This window comes from Athene cunicularia, assembly GCF_003259725.1.
Source record: "Athene cunicularia isolate RWA chromosome 6 unlocalized genomic scaffold, athCun1 chr6_part1, whole genome shotgun sequence".
Classification (NCBI taxonomy): Eukaryota; Metazoa; Chordata; class Aves; order Strigiformes; family Strigidae; genus Athene; species Athene cunicularia.
This window is the reverse complement of record NW_020799105.1, coordinates 25550276-25561082: the sequence shown is the minus strand read 5'-3', so window position 1 is coordinate 25561082 and position 10807 is coordinate 25550276.

The window sequence follows — 10807 nt, the reverse complement described above, 5'->3', positions numbered from 1 at the left end:
AAAACCAAAAAAAAACAAAAAAAAATCCCTTTGATCTCGACGCAGAGGCTGGAGCTGATGTCCCGCACAGGAGGGGATGCAGGGACCTTCCCAGTCGTGCCTGACGGGGGTAACAGTCTAACACCACAGTAAAATCTCTCCTTGTCCCCTCAGTGCCAGAGGAACGGAGCTACGCAGTACACGGGGAGCAGCAGCAAGTCTGCATTAAATTTAGCTAGAAAAGTTTCCTACGTTATTATTTCCTATTTTTCCTGCATTACCTCTGCTGCTAAAGGGTGCATGAGGCAGGTCTGTGCTGTCCTGGGCGCTGGGCTGAGCTGAGCAGCAGAACAGGGTCATGACCACCAGGACAGGACCCCAAGAGCTCCCCCCTCAGCAGCCACCAACGGCATCACCCGGGCGCTGAGGGTCCCTGGGGCAGGAAGGACCCGCCAAGTGGCAGACAGGTATTAACTGGTTTTAGGAAAAAGTCTGCGTGAGTTTTAAGAACAAGAAGATGTGAGGGGGAGGCCTGCCCCAACCTCCGTTTCACCACCTGCTGTCACAAACGGCACCAACACAGTGAGGCCGTTTCAGGGGAGGCGGCACATCGCTACTGTCCTATGCGAGGAAAGAAAGAAAAAAATTATCGGACCAAGGCATTGAAAAATAAAAACTTTTTTTTCCCCATCTACTCAATTTTCACTTTTTTTTTTTTTTTTTTTTAGCGGTATTTATTAAGGAGACTGCTTCACGACAAGGCTGCTGAGACACCGCCAGCCTTGTGCCACAAACTCCTGCTGCACAGCGTGGAAAAATTAATGCAAAGGGCTCGGGGAGAGGGGCCAGAGCTGTCAAAGTGGTGACTCAGAGACTTTCAAACTATGGGCAGCCAAGAGAGATCTTTGTTTTCTCAATAAGGGCTGTTTCAACTCAAATCTTAAATTTCAGTGAATTTTTGGCTGTGTCCTCTTTACTCTTCTGCACATCTGTCATGTATATTTTATGAATACTTCATTAGAATTTCAGGGAGATTTTCTCCAGCCTGAAGTGAAATAGTCCATGCATGGTTTTATGTAGTGTTATGAAAACTTAACTATTTAGACCACGTCTTTACGTTTCAAAACTTTTCTCAGATATGTGAAGTTTATTCTCATGCATTTTTGTTTCATTTTATTTTCAGCTCTGAGATATCTTAAATCTTCTTTAACATGTGCCAGTATTGGTATGATATGTCAGTTTTTCTCCATAAAAGTCTGCATGATGCTGCAAGGAGGATGTACTTATTAGTAGACTCTTACTGGAATGACGGAGACTTTTAGAATTTATTTTTTTTTCCAATCTTTTATGAATATTTTCATGAAAATCTGTGAAAGTGTCTTGGAATCTTTACTATTTTAGTGTATTAAATGCAAAGACAGCATTTTCAAGGTTTAGTAACTTTTTAAAATAGAACTTACTCTAAATGAAACTTATTTAATGAAAATTCACATATGGGATTTTCAAAGTACATTTTCCCCCAAAAGTACAAAATATCCCATATGACTCTAATTATTTCTCTCTCTGCCCGTTCATCTGTAAATTGGGATTTAACGCTCCAGATCACAAAAAAAAAAACCTTTGATGGGGCAGAAGGAGAGGTCTACATCCTCGACTCACTAAATCTTCACGGGCCCACCAAAATTCGGAGGCAACATCCATTTGAGATCCTTCTACGACCCTTTCACAATAGCACAAGGAATTTTGCAAGCATATCCGCTTTCTCCACTTATGCTTCAAACGCACGAGGCTGAACCTACGTGGTAACCGGGCAGATAGTTGTAACGGGTGAGCAAAGGAAAGTGATGGCCACAGGTTCCCTTCCCAGATGCCAGAGCAGCTGGCCAGGCAGAGGTTTCAGTGGCCACCAGCGGCGGGACTCTAGGGAGAGGGTGAGCGATTGCGTGTGACCTGCTACGGCCATTGCCAATGGCACTATAAAATTTTATGGGAATATTATTTGAGCAGCAGGAAGATGCCTGGATACCACAAAACCTCTTCAAAGTCGCCATGAGAAAAGACTGGGGACTGCATCTCAGCTGCGGGTGCGCTCTATGGAGTTGTGAAATGCTGTGCTATCAGTGCCATGAAAATGACGGCCTCGAGCAGGGCATTGATCAAACTGGAGACAATCTAATTTAAACGCAGCCTGTTGTTACGCTGCTCCAACTTAAGACAGAGCTACTCTTTGAAAGGGAGAAGAAAGGGGCATATCTTGGGCCGCCCGTGGAGAACCTCCTGGTTCTGACCAAGACAACCCTTCAGATGGTTTCCCACCCTTTCCCCACGTGAGGAAAGGACCCTGTGCCCCTTCAATGGATCCTCCACGGCCCCCAAGGCCACGCTCGGGACCTCGCTGCCTTCCAAACCACCCCTGGGACCTGTGGTTTCTTGGCGGTGAACACACACAACAACTCACACCATGTGGGTGTAGCTCCGCACCCCAACTGCACACCCTGGCAGACCAGAGCACCCCGGACGGCCAGGCTATATATAGACTCAGCGCCGAGCATAATGAAGCTTCAGTTCTGCTGGAGTCTCCAAAATCTATGATTTTTCCTTTCCATAAGGCGCTCACATATTGGGCCCGTGCTGCCAACAGGAGAAGGAGCGGCGCAACCCAATCTGACTGTGCACGTACCTGTAACGCCGTGCAAGCCACAATAACCTTCACAGTTAAAATCTGGTAAGGGACAGCCCTTCTAGGTTTTCATGTAACGCAGATACGGTTTCTTTTTTTACACAATTGCATTTGCATAATTTCCTTAATGTTGCAGCCTTTTTGTGGTTTATATATTAAACCAATGTTTTCTCTTTAATAAACCCCAACGTAGCATCAGTGCCCATGAATTCTATTGAATTAGACAGACTTTTTTCCTCACACTAATAAGTACGAGAAGCAGTCCAATTTTTATGACACACTAAAGTTTAGATTTTAAATTTTAAACAACTGAACGCTGAATTAAATTTTGCATTTAGCAGAGATACAAATCCCATAACCAGTAGTATTAAGTCTACAGAGGTTTGACTATATTGCTTTAAAGAACCAAAAGACAATTATTGGCAAAAAGTCATTTTAGCTTTAGTGTTCCCCGGTTACACGGGGCTGTATTATAAAAGAGACGAGGATGTTTTTATTATTTTTCTCTTACCTTGATGCCAAGCCTATTGAAATTCTCCGCAGCCACACATTTTATGACTCAACGTTTAATATCCAACACAGATACTAAACAAAATAATTTAAAGAGGCGATATGATAGATCATTCTGTTTCTTCTTCCATTAATACAGCAAGGTTCGCTCATAATATAAAACCATTTTAATTAGACAACAAAGTCATTGCTCTGACCCCTGGAGCACGTTAGAATGACAGTCAACTTCAATTTTGAGAAGCATTGGAGTAACGGCCCTGGCGAGGAGACACTCACCACAAAACACCGCACCCTCCCCTTCCGTGGCCCTTCCTCACCTTTGGAGCAGCAGGAAAAGGGGACGAGGACAGGTCCGATGGGGCACAGGCAGTGGAGCTGCATCCTTGGTAGGGTTCAGTATACGACACCGCTGATATTTCTCCACCTCACGCGTAGCCAAGAGCACCACGTCGATCAAATTTACTTCAGCAAAGCTGGTTGCCAAAAATCCCCTGTAAGAGACAAAATTCTCCAACCACACAGCTCATAAACTGCAACACTAATACATTATTTTTTCTTTCAATAAAGATCTTCTCCCTGCAGCATCACTGGCAAGTTTTTACAATTGCCTCTATGGGGAGAGGAAAAAAAAAAATAATTAAAAATTCATACAATGTCAGTAGAAGTTTTCAAGGTGAGAGAGTCCCAGTACTGAGCTGGTGCCGTTTGCTGCAGCTTTACAGTGTCCCGTGGCACTGAGCAGCCGGTGGTGGGAACCCAGCCAGGACGTGCACCCGCTCAGCTTTACACCCTGGGGAAGAACCTGTCCTTTGGACAAGGAAAAAAAAAAAAAAAAAAGAGCTGAGCAGTAGGTGACTTACAGTTAACCTCACTTTTTTTTTTTTTTCAGCTCCACAGAGATGGATTCACATCAACTAATGAGCACATGCCTTTGAACGGCTAAAGAGAAATAAGGTCAGGATCCAAATCTGGGTGCAAATTGTATTCCTGAGGCCCATTTCTAGCTCTAAACCCACTCTTCAGCACTGTTCCAAGACCAGAGAGGGCTGCTTGGCAGAGGTGCTCACTTTACGAGGATGGACAAAACAAAAATGGGCTGAGGATAAGCTTGCAAATATATTTGCAAGTGACGTTTTGTCTCCTGCACTCGTTTTAGTAACATCCTAGGACTCCAGCGGAGGTTCACTGTTAGACGGTAATGAAAGGAGAAACTGTCCTGCCAGAGCTTCCCATAATGACAAAGAAAATCAGTGAAGCGTGAAGAAACCCAACACTGCAACATCCACGGCAGGGATGGAAAAACCCTGATTTACAGACCTCTGCCACTTCCTTACCTGGGCCAGCACGAGATTGTCGTAATTTCCATTCAGCAGCCACATACAGCCAATGGATTCATAACTGTTTAATAACAGAGCTGGTGAAATTTAAACCTATCACAACTTTTTTTTTTTTTTTTTTTTTTTTTTTTTTTTTTTTTTTTTTCACAGAAACCATTTCCTTACAAACCCGAAAATTCAGTTTTTAAAGTGCGGAGTAATTTGTAAAGGAGGGTGACTTTTTCAAGTACGCATTGGATTGCAATTTGAATGCATTCAGGAAAATTCTCTGTAATAAAGGAGGTTGTGTGGAACATGCTAATACTGGAGGTGAAATGAACAAAACAGCAATGAACGTGAAATATTCTGACACGGCTGAAAATAAATGTTTTGCAGAAACGTCAGTTTCAGCAAACTTTAACTGTATTTTTCACTCGGGTTGTATTTCAGGGAGTACTTTGATGAACACATCACCACATGGAGCAGACCTGTCAGCGCATGCAGATACAAACCGGGAGTTTTGTCGGTTGTGAGGAAGCGAAGTCTCCGGTTGCCTCTAGCAGATGCTGCCCTTTCCCACACCAGGGGAGCTCCGTGTTCCTCATTAGCTCCAGCCCCTGCCACATTGTGCTGTGCACTGTAGAAAGCTGTTCAGCTGCTCTTTGGGTGAGGGTTTCCAGCAGTCTTCAGGAACCATGAAACTCCAGCCTGCAGCACTGAAAACCAGCCCAGCTCGGTCCTAGGGAGCCCGGAGAGCTTGCCACCACCTTTCTTAAACCTTCAGCTGTGCGCAAGAGCTTGAGGCAAGAGGAAAATCTGCTGCCAACAGACCTGAAATGATTTTACTCCTCCTTCGTAGCCATGCCTGGAGCTGGGCTCCCTCTAGCCCGTGTTCCGCACCCATGGGAGCTTTGTGGTCCCCAGCTGCCCCATGCACCGTGCCAAAGCCCTCGTCCCTTCTTCCCCACAGCCCCACATCCTACCCAGACCCCCTCACCTTCATCTGGCAGAATGGATAACCCTTAGTTTCTTGCGGGGATGTCTCATAACAGCATCCAGAAGCCTGCAAGCATTACAATGTTCCCCACAGAAAAGTAATTTGAGGTTATTGCAGCAGGTAAGAAGTTAGCTGTCGGTGTTCACTTCAGCTGTTGAAGTCTTACTAAAATGGGAACGTGCCAACATCCAGCTTCGCTGGAGGCTCACAGACATTCAGGACAGTTCTCATTAAAAATACAAAAACTCTGTGCCTGGGTTTTCAGGAGTGACTCATCGCTCCATGGGACTGAGATACTTAAAGAGAAGATTTTTCAAAGGATCTTTGTGATGGTCCTAATTGGATTGTTGAGACCAGAGGCATTACAAGATCATCTGTTCCTCTGGAAAGTGCAGGTCTGCTACTCCCTGCACCAAGTGTCTGTACAATACTCTGCAGAACCTACAGAATAAAATGCGGGGAAAGAAAAAAAAAGCAAAACAAAATGCACTGAGGTAAGCCCAAACAACAGGAGCGCTCAGCTGGGCAAGCCTGCTCAATAAGGAAACAGCGTATTCCTGCGGTCACTGCTGTAGCTGTAATTGCTTTAAGGGGATGTAGATCTTTTTCACTTTGTCCCAGAGAAGCCTGAAACAGTCAGAGCACAGAAGAGAGAGCTGGCTCCTGCTGCAGCAGGAGGCTGGGAAGCCCAGTCACAGCCTCACCCTGTCCGCCCCTGAAGGAAATGCTCCTACATAGAATGACTCGAAGAAGCTCTTGGTGTGCCCTTGCTGAGCCAGATTTTGCATTTTGAACAAGGTTTATTCTTGGGAAACTTGCCTCTAAATCACGAGCGGCACGGCTCACCTGTTCTGTTACCAGCACGGCTCTCAGCAGGAGATGCTTTCGACAGAGCTCGCCGGCAGCGGGTAAAAAGTCTTTTCGGTGAGAGATTGGCACGGTGAGAGATCCTCAATATGATGAGCAGTGCCTGGACGAGAGCATCTCCTGGTGGGCTTGCCCATGGGAAGCCAACACAATCCTAAAAGCGGCGTGTGCTTCCTGACCCGGCGTAATCAACAGCGCTTTTATTAAAGGGGTGACAAGGCTGCAAACACAAAATTCACAAAATATGTTCACAAAACTCCACAAACGCAAAATAACGGGCCATCGCACCTTCAGTAGGCACAACATAAAATTCCCACTCCGACGTAACAGCCATCTCTCCATCCTGGTGGCTGGAAGATGCTCCTGGGAAGCGCCTGTGGGAACCCCCCGACCCCGAGCAGGGGCTGGTGGGACCGCCCGTGATGCTTCCACCCCACACCTCTTGGCCGTCCTATCGCCAGCTCTGAATAATAAAGACTTTTATTGAGCAAGTAATTCATAAGAGCTGCAGAAAATCCTGCTGAAGAGGTTAAAGTACAGCGCAAGCTGCTCTGTAACCGTAGCTGCCTGCCTTCTTGCAGATAATAAGCATTTTTTTCTCCCAAGCAAGCTTCAGCACCAACTTTCACTGAACCCAGACTAAAGGTATTTTAAGTCAACATTTTAAATTTTACACGGGCACGGCAGCAGTTATCCTCAGCTGGTTTAAATGTTGGTTCCTTTGGCTGAGCTGCTCATTCTTGTGGCAACTTTCACAATTTTTAAACAATTAGAAGCGCGAGGCCCTCTCAGATCAGATTCTGAGGCAAGAAGTATTGTAAGATGCTCCACGTTTCCTCTTTGCTGGTTGCATAACCTTTAATCCCACAACCTGCAGGCATCGCTTCCTTTTTAAACGTGCCTCCTTATATATTTCATGCTTCTGACACAGGGCCAGAAGCAAGGTTCTACTCCCCAAACCGCTACGCTCAGCACCGTGGATCCCCAGCTCTCAAACCAGCCCAACTCACATCCCCAGACTTTGCAGCCCAACGTACGGTTTAATCCCCCAGGCTGAGAGGCAAAGTGACCTCCATCTGCCCCAGAGGGACAAACCCTGTGCGGGGCACGGGGTGGGATTTTGTATTTATTTGTCCCCGTCCTCTCACGCCGCTGCCCATGGGCTGATAACGGGACCGGGCAGGGTGGCCGCACCCTGCTGCCCCTGGCAGGCATCTAGAGGATCGCTATTTTATAAAAACACCTTCCACTTTCAAGACAGACGTTCACTCCGTTTCCCTCCATTAGAAGATTATTTACAAAGGAGAGGGCAGAAAAGTGTGTCCCATTTTTCTGGAGGGGGAGGATGGATGAGCCACCTGCTCTGCAGCCGGGCGCGGAAGGACGTGCTGGTGCCCAGCTGGGAGGGGATGGGTGAAAGCCCAGGGATATTGCTCAAGCTCCGGGTCGTTACATGCAGCGTTTCAAACCTAAACCAAATACGAGGGGCGCTTGTGGAATCAGGAGATAATTTTTCACTGCTTTTCAAAATGCAGGTGCTTTTATCAAGCTGGTTTAATTTTTTATATTTAGGCAGATATTGTCCTCAAAACACATTACAGAGCAACGCATATATACCATCTACCCCATTCAAAGATAAAAACAAATCAGTTTTTATCCTCCACGCTCATCCCAGGCCCAGTCCTACCTGTTACGGATGATGTCTTCTCTTCAATCACAGTGTTAAATGTTATTATTTAGCCTGGAATTTGAGGGAGCTGAGGTACCACTCACCAATCAGGGGACGTGTACGGATGATGAAACATCTGGCCCGGGGTTTGCACCGCTTCATGCTGAGCTTTTTGCAATGACTAAGGCACAGTGAGCCCTTTCAAAACCCGCCTTCAGCTGTGGATACTGGATATCTATCCGTGGGATTTTTCTTTTTTTTTTTTTTTTTTTTTTTTTTTTTTTTTTTTTAAATGTCTCCCCAGCTTTAGGTTAGCAAAAAAAACAAGCAAAGGGCTTGTCGGTGAAAATGAGCTGTTTAAAGCTTTGATGCCTTTCTGAAAATTCTTCTGCTCAGAGAAGATTAGTTCTATGCAAACAAAAATGCATACGCCTTCCTGTGACACTAAGGAATGAATATTGTTATTTTCAGATAAACTTTTGAGTAAATATTTTCCTCCCATGAAAATAAGATCAATTTTTAATTTTCTTAGTACATTTTACAGGGAAATTTACAGTGTTCACAAGCCTTAAAACCCGTCTATCACTTTAACACAAGATTAAATTGCATGAAGCCCATTATTAGCCCTTTGGAGGGAAGTGTTGCATGGGCTGCCGTGGCACAGACCAGGGCAATAATAACGCTGTCTTAAAAATATCTAAATGAAGGTACATAATGATGGAGGCACGCTGCTATAAGCACTCTGCCACAATAACATTTTGCAACGCTGTGGGCAGTGGTACCAAACTAAAAACACGCGCTAAATTATATTATCTGGCAGATTATTTATCAATTTGCAGCTTGCAAACACAGCATGCTTGTAATTCATTAGGATGAACACGTCAAAAAACATTACATTTTTAATTGTGCTTTAAAGGCAAAAGCAAAAAAATCCTCATGGAAAATAAAGCACTTCACCCCCTCTCCCAAACAGATTTTTCTCAAGCCTGGGGAAAACTTTGATCCAGGCAAAAAATTTACAAAGGACTTGGAAACCTTCACTTCTGATGCTCTCTCCAAGTCCTGTCTTTTGCAAGTAGCTTTATTCCAACCTACTGAGAGCTGGAGTGGCAATTTTCTCCAGGCCAGATATTCACAAGAAATCAGAGATCTTGGCTCTTTTACAGCTCCTTTGTTTGCCCAGGTGGTGGGAGCTGAATTGGGAGTGAATGGGGAGAACTACTGAGGAAGAATTGTGGAAGAGTCTAAAAAAAATACCTTTTTTTTAAAAAAAAAATAAATAAATCTGCTGCTGCTGCTGCTGTGGGTTTCTCACTGGTTTTCCTCAACGTTTTCCCCATTTCTGGGTCTGACAGGCCCCAGTGCCAGCACAGCAGAGCCCAGCCCCACCGCCTTGGTCTCCCCACCCAGCCCCGCACCTTCCCTTTGGGGCCAGAGCGAATGTTCCTGCGGAGATGGACCTGGTGGCCTCCTGGTGAGAAAAAATACATAATCATTTGTTAACTACTCCCCACCGGCTGATAAAAAAAAATGAATGGTAAGTTATCCAAAGTAATTGCCTTTCCTTTGTCCCTATTACTCAACTGCAAATTGCGCCGCTCTGTTTCTACACAAAAGGCACTCTCAAGGCACGGTGCTTTGTTATGAATTTGGTGACCCATCGAGCGTTTCAATTATATGAAATTTGTTGCACTGAAAGTCATGAATAAACATGTCTTAACATTTTTGGTCCTACCCTGCTTGAGCAGGGTTCACATTTCGCACCGTTTTCCCATTCAAGGCGTCCTGCCGCGGAGCAGCGGCAGAGCGAAGCCGTCTCAGTCACTTGGCCACGGCGCTTTACTTTCAATTTGCGTCGTAGCTTCTTGACCCCAAACTGATTGCTGGAACAAATAAGACCTTATAATTGGAATAAGTGTCTGTCTTGTTCACGATTTGGCGAATACGACAGTTCAACCACTGTCCAAATTAAATGTAGGCATTTTGGCAAATCCCTGTCTAACAGCTGCTCTGCTCAGCATCGGGAAGTCTCAATATCGATACGCATTAAAAACACTGTGGTGGGGTTTTTTAATGCTCTGATTAAAGCACCAGGACTCATCTTGGATTTCACAAAAACTCCCCTATAACTGTGCACAGAGCTGCAGACAATTCGACAACAGCCTCGGACCCTATTTACCATTACCTCTGAAAACAAGGAGTCGTCTCTTTCATTTGTTAAGGTCAAGGAACTCCAGGATGCTAAACCAGTCAATTCACAGAAGCCAGATGAAGAGCAGTTACCAGAGCAGTACTTCAGCGGGAATGCAGCCGGAGTTGAGGAGCAGGGCCGTTGGCTCTCAGATTGCAGGGGTCCGCAGCAAGGATGTGTTACACGACCTGCACGCTGCTGCGGCACTCACCGGGCTGGGCGCCGGGTTTGGGTGGGTGTTTCTCCCTTCAACACCCCTCTTCTTGCTTAAACCAGCAAGAGGAGCCGCGCTGGAAGTCGTCTTTGAGGTGCTGGAGCGACGGCAGAGGAGGGCAGCGAGGCTGGGGAAGGGCTGGAGAATCAATCCTGTGAGGAGCCAGGGAAGGAGCTGGGAGTGTTCAGTGTGAGGAGGAGGAGGCTGAGGGGAGCCCTCATCCCTCTCTGCAGCTCCTGACAGGACATTGCAGAGAGGCTGGGGCTGGGCTCTGCTCCCAGGGGATCAGGGACAGGACAAGAGGGAACGGCTGGAAACTGCCCCAGGGGAGGGTCAGGCTGGATATTAGGAAAAAAAAATTCACAGAAAGTGTGCTCAGAGTGG